Below are 8,191 nucleotides of genomic sequence, written 5' to 3'. Positions count from 1 at the left end.
GGAAATATTTTCAGCTGAAAACTAGAAAGAGTCTTTCTGAGAAACTGATTTGTGATGTGTGCATTCATCTCAGAAAGTTAATCCTTTCTTTTGATTGAGCAGTTTAGAAACACTGGTTTTGTAGAATCTATGAAGCAATATTTGGAAGTGTATTGAGGCCTGTGGTGAAAAAAGGAAAATCTTCAGAGGAAAACTAGAGAGGGGTTTTATGGGAAACTGATTTGGGATGTGTGCATTGATCTCACAGACTCAAACATTTCTTTTGGTTGAGCAGTTTGGAAACACTGTTTTTGCAGAATCTGCGAAGAGATATTTGGGAGCACATTGAGTCCTATGGTGAAAAAGGTAGCAACGTCATAGAAAAAACAGAAGGAAGGGGGATGGAGCCAAGATGGCCAAATAGGAACAGCTCCAGTCTACAACTCTCATCGTGAGTGATGCAGAAGAAGAATGATTTCTGCATTTCCAACTGAGGTACCACGTGCATCTCACTCGGGAATGTCAGTGGGTGCAGGACAGTGGGTGCAGTGCACCGAGCCTGAGTCAAACCATGGTGAGGCATCACCTCACCCAGGAAGTGCAAGGGGTAGGAGAATTCCCTTTTCTAACCAAGGAAAGGGGTGATGGATGGCACCTGGAAAATTGGGTCACTCCCACCCTAATACTGTGCTTTTCTGATGGTCTTAGCAAAGGGCGCACCAGGAGATTATATCCTGTGCCTGGCTCAGAGGGTCCTATGACCACAGAGCCTCACTCATTGTTAGCACAGCAGTCTGAGTTCAAACTGCAAGGTGGCAGCGAGGCTGGGGGAGGGGCGCCTGCCATTGCCGAGGCTTGAGTAGGCAAACAAAGTGTCTGTGAAGCTCGAACTGGGTGGTGGCCACCGCAGCTCAATGAGACCTGCTTGCCTCTCTAGACTCCACCTCTGGGGGCATGGCATAGCTGAACAAAAGGCAGCAGAAACCTCTGCAGACTTAAATGTCCCTGTCTGACAGCTTTGAAGAGAGCAGTGGTTCTTCTAGCATGCAGCTGGAGATCTGAGAACAGACAGACTGCCTCCTCAAGTGGGTCCCTGACCCCTGAGTAGCCTAACTGGGAGGCATCCCCCAGTAGGGACAGAACAACACCTCACATGGCCAGGTACTCCTCTGACAGAAATCTTTCAGAGGAGCAATCAGGCAGTGACATTTGCTGTTCACCAATATCTGCTGTTCTGTAGCCTCCGCTGCTGATTCCCAGACAAACAGGGTCTGGAGTGGAACTCCGGAAAACTCCAACATACCTGCAGCTGAGGGTCCTGACTGTTAGAAGGAAAACTAACAAACAGAAAGGATATCCACACTAAAACCCATCTGTACATCACCATCATCAAGGACCAAAGGTAGATAAAACCACAAAGATGGGGAAGAAACAGAGGAGAAAAACTGAAAAATCTAAAAATCAGAGCACCTCTTCTCCTCCAAAGGAACGCAGCTGCTCACCAGCAATGGAACAAAGCTGGACAGAGAATGACTTTGACGTATTGAGAGAAGAAGGCTTCAGACTATCAAACTACTCTGAGCTAAAGGAGGAAGTCTGCACCCATGGCAAAGAAGTTAACAACTTTGAAAAAGGATTAGACGAATGGCTAACCAGAATAACCAAAGCAGAAAAGTCCTTAAAGGACCTGATGTAGCTGAAAACCACAGCACAAGAACTACATGACAAATGCACAAGCATCAGTAGCTGCTTCAATCAACTGGAAGAAAGGATATCAGTGATGGAGGATCAAATGAATGAAAAGAAACAAGAAGAGAAGTTTAGAGAAAAAAGAACGTTTACTCCTGCTTTGTTGGTGGGCTGGAATCTGCTTATATTCTTGCTACTGTAACTGATGTCCAAGGCAGTCACATAGGCCAGGTTCCTGTTGCTGCCACTGCCACTGTTGTCACCTCTGCCACAACATGCCACTGGGCAGCCTGGCCCACTGGCTCTCCCCAGCCTTCCAGCTAGGGTATCTCAAGGGTCGGGGGTTGGATGCCAGTCCCCCTCTCCTTATCCACTTCCCTGCCATTCAGGTACCCAGTGCATTCCAACATGGAGGTTTAAGGACCCCTTGGGGGGTCGCCCATCAGCCACTGGGTCGGGTGCAGTGGGCCCATGGGGGAGTCCCTTTGGGAGGGTCCCAGCCCCTCACTTGCCTTCCCTGCAGACTCTGAACCCTGGTCGGGGCCGCACCACACTTCTGTGTCACCGCTGGCACCACTGTCGTGGCGGCCATCAGGTGGGAGCTTTATCCGGTGGCCATCGTGCTGTCATGCATGTGCCATATGTGTGGTGTGTGCCCCATGCCATGGAGGCAGGAACCCCCGGGCGCCTGTGGGGTGGTGTCAGCATTCCCCCCACATGGTCAGCACGCACCTCCCTGTGCTGTGAAACCTTCCGCTCCATCTCCAGTGTCTGGTCCCATTGCTGTCTGACTGGCCAGCCTAAGGCAAACACTCTGGGTGATGTGCTGTGCCAGGAGGGCCTCCCAGTGTTGGGAGCACCCTCACCAAATCAACCACATAAGACTCTTAGCGGTGGATCACTTGGCTCATTTGTTGATGAAGAGCGCACCTAAATGCAAGAATTAATGTGAATTGCAGGACACATTGATCATCCACACTTCAAATGCACTTGCAGCCCCAGGTTCCTCTCGGGGCTACACCTGTCTCAGTGTAGCTTGCCAGTCAATCACCCCTGGGGTTGCCTCCAGGCTCCTCAGTGTGCACAGCTGGGGGTTCCCTCACAGGGCCTGCCTGGGCCCTGTTTCCCCAAGTGCAGACCCGGCGACATCTGCCCTCCTTTTCTGCCACTCCCACCCCTTCCCCCTCCCCCTGTGGGCCCTGCGTGGTCACGCATTGGGTGGCAGGTGGAAGGGGGATGCCTGGCTGTGAGGGAGAAATAGAGGGCAGCACCACCATCTGCGAAGATGGAGAGGGAAGAGAACTGGCTCGGGCAGAGTTCCAGTGGCTGCCATCACGGTCTGGGTTCCTCCCTCGGGGAGGAACTTGCACTGCATGTGGCTTGTGGTGTGGGGTTCCTTGGCCCTGGCTGGGTAGAAAGTGCCGTGCCATTGTCATCATTGCACATTGTCGGCAATGGGGGCATGTTGTAGGGGGGAGAAGAAAGCAAGTAAGATGGGTCAGGTGGGGAGAGGGTAGGGGAGCAGGTCCCTGTCACTGTGGTTCACCACCCGCCCCAATGGAAACCCAGCATCTGGCCCACCACCACTCCTGCACCCCTCCTCCCCACCATCCCTCCTCCCCACCTACTCCCTGCCCACCTGGCTCACATCACGGTGTGTCCAGGGCTGGAAGCCCACCCTGCTGCCTGCCTGGCAGCGCTTGTGGCCGTGGTCCTGGGGTTTGCTTGCCCCGGTGGTGGCCTGCTGGATGCTGTGGTGTCATCCGCCATCGCATGCCCACTTCCGGCTCGCGGCCGCGCCATGCCTGGGGCCCCATCCTGGGCTTCCACGTCGGGGTGGGTCGGTGCCGCTGCATCCTCGGTCCTTCCCCCATCTCCATTTAGTACGTAGGAAATCCCATGTAACTTAGCAAAGCCAGCAAGTCCCTGGACTTGGTGCAGCCACTATAGAGGTGGCTTCCCAGTAGCATCATTAATATCAATTGTAATTGGTAGGCAATTGCTTAGTTTCACATTTCATTACCTGAGTTATACAAAAGTGTAAAAATAATACAGCTTTAGTAAAAGGGAGTAAAGGATAATATGAATAATATTCACAATATCCAGTTGGAAGAGGTAGTGTTTTCTCAGAAATCATGCATTCCTGGAGCAAAATCATTTTGTGTTTGGTTTCTTAAATATCTATTTCCATTTTGACAAACCACTGGAAAAGCCCAGATTCACAAAGACTCTCCACAACAGTGGACACACAAAAGAACACCCATAACACAAAATCCAAACAAGGGTGGTCCAGGCTTCACATTAAAGACTCATTACCAAGTTTTCTTAGAAGAGATAAAGAATACAAAGTTACTTTTATGTGATGGAAAACAGAGAGAAAGAGTAAATGGAACAATAAGTGTTAGGAAATAACAGTGAAAACAAACTGTGGAAACAAAATGAATGGAATTGTTTTGTTTGGTATTGATTTCCAATCCTGATATCAGAAAATATGGGAAAGAACAAGGCACATTTTTTGAGACATATTTTTGAGACATAAAACAAATGAATGTTACAGACTATTTTACAGTGCTAACAAAAATATCTGTGACTTGTTTCTTCCCTTTAAAAATATGATTTTGTACAATTACATTTATATAAATTATTGAAATAAAATTGTAAAGATGGAGAACAGACTGTGGGGTTGCCAAGGAGAAGGGGTGGAGGAAAACATGTCAGAGTGTCCACAAAGATCACAAGTTGGAGCCTGGTGGTGAGGCTACAGTTCTGTATCTTGACTGTCAAAGTGATAGTTACAGAGATCTACACCACATAAAAATGCACAGAACAAACGCACACACATACACACATACAAAAACAAATGCGTACAAAACGGTTGCGATCTGAGTAAGCTTTTTGAATTGTACCTATGTCAGTTTCCAGGTTTTGATAATGCTCTATGGCTGTCCGAGATGTCACCACTGGAATTAGTGAAGAGTACCTAAGACATCCCTATACCTTGTGCAACTTCCTGTGAATCTATAATTATTTCAAAAGAAACTTAAAAGTCACAGCAGACTTTCACTTCAAAGAGGAAAAATACCTGAAGATTAATGAAATTGTTGAAAAACATCAAATACTCAATAGTCTGCATGAGAGTTGTATTCTGTCCACTCGCAGCACATCTGTCATTTAGCCTTTTCCTGACGTGCCCTAGAGGACTTGAGCTCCCCTTAGCTTGCCAAGGCCTATAATGTTTATTTGTTACCAACTTTGTACTGGACCCCCAAAAAATGAAAAGTGATTGAATAATCATTTATAATAACAACTAGTACTTTTACTTATAAAGAGACAATAGTGGTAATGAATTTAAATATTTGGAGTAAAAAGTAGGATCTTGGTAAGACAATGCTGGCAAAATATAAAACAGAAAGAATAAGGAATCAGAAATATAAGTAGTTCATTGTTGTGAAAAAAATTATGGATCTGAGAAGAAAAGAACAGGGATTGTATTGCATTTCTGCTCCAAACCTGCTGAATCACCTTAAGCAATGCCTGCCCTTTCCCCTAATCTGTTTTCTTTTCTACAAAATAAAGTGAGCTAGATCATCTCCAAGGTCCCCCAAATATTCACATTTTTGTCCGTGTTATCTCAGAAGACCTTGTAAGGATAATGATAAGAAGTGGATCAAGTAAAACAGCCTGAATTGACCCCAAAGAGCCACTAAAATGATTAACTATTCCATTCGTGAAAATTCACTACAGTCAAACTACCTAAACTTGCTGTTCCTGAGCTGACGTCATTCCAGTTCTTCATGGAAGTATTAATTGCACCTTCATTTGGCTAAGCATCATGAATAACAGCAGCCTTAACAATGTATTGCCACTTCTTTATATACCTGTTTACACTTGTGATCATAACAATGTCAACTTTAATACTCTCACCAAAAAATTTTGAAAAAAAAAACCCTTTTACAACATAAAGCTAAACATCTAGGATTGCATAAATGATCAAAAGCTAAAAGGTAGCACCAGTAATCTCTGTTAGTGCTGCAAAAAGACATCAAGTTCAGTATCAACTTAATAAGAAAGATAGTTCTTAACCAGCAACTGAAATTTAAAGTTATCATGTTGCTTGCAACTGAAATAAGAGCCTATTCGCAAACACAGACGATGGAGTCCCTGTCCCTAAATAAATAAATAAATATATAAATGGATAAAAGACTTAAATATAAAAACTGAAATTCTAAGATGACTAGAAGGAAACATAGGGGAAAGTTCTGTAACGTTGGTGCGGGTAATAAATTTTTTTGGATAAGACCTTGAAAGCACAGGCAATAAAAGCAAAAACACACAAATAAGATGGCATCAAACTCAAAAGCTTCTGCACAGCAATGGAAACAATCAGCAGAGAGAAGAGACAACCCACAAAATGGAGTAAAACATTTGCAAATCATACATCAAATAAGCAGCTAATATCCAAAATATAAAAGAAACTCAACTCAATAGCAAGAAAACAAATAATTAGATGATGTTAAAATGGCCAAAGGACCCGATTTCCTCAAAAGAAGATTTACAAGTAGTTAGCTGGTACATGATAAAATACTCAGCATCACTAATTATTAGAAAAATGCAAATAAAAACTACAATGAGGTATCACCTCACCCCTGTTGGAGTGGCCGTTATCAAAAAGATGAAAAATAAATGTTGGAGAGGATGCAGAGGAAAGGGAACTCTTATGCATAGTAGAAATGTAAATTACTACAGCCATTGTGGAAAATGACATGGAGGTTCCTCAACAAACTGAATACAGAACCAGCAAATGATGCAGTAATCTCGATTCTTGGTGTGTTTCCCAAGTAACAGAAGGTAGGTCCAAGAGACATCTGCACGTGCATGTTTATTGCAGCCCTATTCATAACAGCCAAGATGTGGAATCAACCGACGTGTCCATCCGTGGATGAAAGGATAAATGTGGTATATATATACAATGGCATACTATTCAGCCTTTAAAAAGATGGAAATCCTGTCATTTGTGACAACATGGATGAATCTGGAGGACTTTATGCTGAGAGAAATAATGTAGGTGCAGAAAGACAAATATCCCGTGATCTAAGTGGCATGTGAAATCTAATGAGGTTGAACTCAGAAATAGGAAGTAGAATGATGGTTACCAGAGGCTGACAGGTGCGGAGTGCAGGAAGACAGGGAGTGAGGAGATGATGATCAAAGAGAACATAGTTTCAGATAGACAGAGTGTTGGTGATCCATTGCATAGTAAGGTACTGTATTCGGTAATGATGTGTGATGTGTTTCAGAATAATTAAGCCCATAAATTTCAATCGTCTCACCATGAAAAGGAATAGGTAAGCAAGGCAGTGAATATGTTAGCTTGATCTAATTATTTTATCTTGTACACAATTATCAAAATATCACATTGTACCCCACAAATGTATACAGTTATGATTTGTCAATCAAAACAAATATTAATAATTTTTTTTTCTGAGACAGCCTCTCTGTTGCCCAGGCTGGGATGCGGTGGTGCAATCATGGCTCACTGCAGTCTCAACCTCTCAGGGTCAAGCGATCCTCCTGCCTCAGCCTCCTGAGCAGCTGGAAGAACAGCCACGTGCAACAACACTGTATTATTTTTTTAAATTTTTTGTAGAGATGGGATTTTGCTATGTTGCTCAGGCTGGTCTTGAACTCCTGGACTCAAGCTATCCTCCGTCCTTGGCCTCACAAATTGCTAAGCTTACAGGCATGAGCCGTTGCACTCAGGCAATTAAAAAAAAGAAAAACTACGTTCTCTGTGGTTTGTGTGACCTCGTCACATCATTGTCGCGGTCATTGATTCCTGAACTGTGAACTCTAAATGCCTTTGTCTGGCTCCTAGGACACTTGTCTACATGCCCACCATTGAATCTCAAAGGTCCTCCCCTCACACCTTGCTTTTTAGTTGTGCAAACCACTTATCAATTCCCAAAGTGGCTGAGCACACTCTAATCTTTCCTTTTCTGCCCAGATTCCTCCCCACTAGTGCTGATTAACCCTTTTCCACCTTTCAAAATTAAAGGCAAATGTCTCCTCCTCTGTGACAGAATTCTGGGCCACCTTCAGTGCCTTCCTCTTTCCTGATAAATATCTTGTCACACTTCAGTTTCTACACTTGCTATACCTATGTGTTCATATGTCTATTACAAAATCCTCTCCATGCAAATGGAGCCCCTGGTTCCGGGTTCTCTGTATTTTTGTACACCAAGAGCCCAGCACAGTGTCTGGCAATTAGTTGGTACTAAATAACAAAATATGGCACAACAAATAAATAAAATACATGATTTAAAAGCAAACAATGTAATTGTCATTTGAAGAAGTTCTCCAACTTTATTCTATTACCTTTAGATTCTCTCTTTTTCCTTTCTTCCCCCCATCCTTGCAAATGAAAAGATCCATATACTTTCAACCTTCCTCTCAAGGCTTGGGGTTTTAGTGAGTCAATGTAATAAATTTACTTGTTTTGGAGATGAAAGAGCTGAGACAGAGA

The 8,191-nt window shown here is 44.1% G+C and overlaps 1 non-coding gene across 1 annotated transcript; it reads left to right on the top strand.

Moving 5' to 3' along the window:
- Positions 1-2,550: 2,550 nt before the first annotated feature.
- LOC129476844 (5.8S ribosomal RNA) lies at positions 2,551-2,703 on the top strand. The gene has a single exon (XR_010119876.1). It is a non-coding gene; the product is annotated as a 5.8S ribosomal RNA (ribosomal RNA).
- Positions 2,704-8,191: the final 5,488 nt, after the last annotated feature.

The sequence above is a fragment of the Symphalangus syndactylus genome, chromosome Y (genome assembly GCF_028878055.3).
Source record: "Symphalangus syndactylus isolate Jambi chromosome Y, NHGRI_mSymSyn1-v2.1_pri, whole genome shotgun sequence".
NCBI classification, from domain to species: domain Eukaryota; kingdom Metazoa; phylum Chordata; class Mammalia; order Primates; family Hylobatidae; genus Symphalangus; species Symphalangus syndactylus.
The sequence above is the reverse complement of the archived record's forward strand: the minus strand, read 5'-3'. Positions and strand labels throughout refer to the sequence as shown.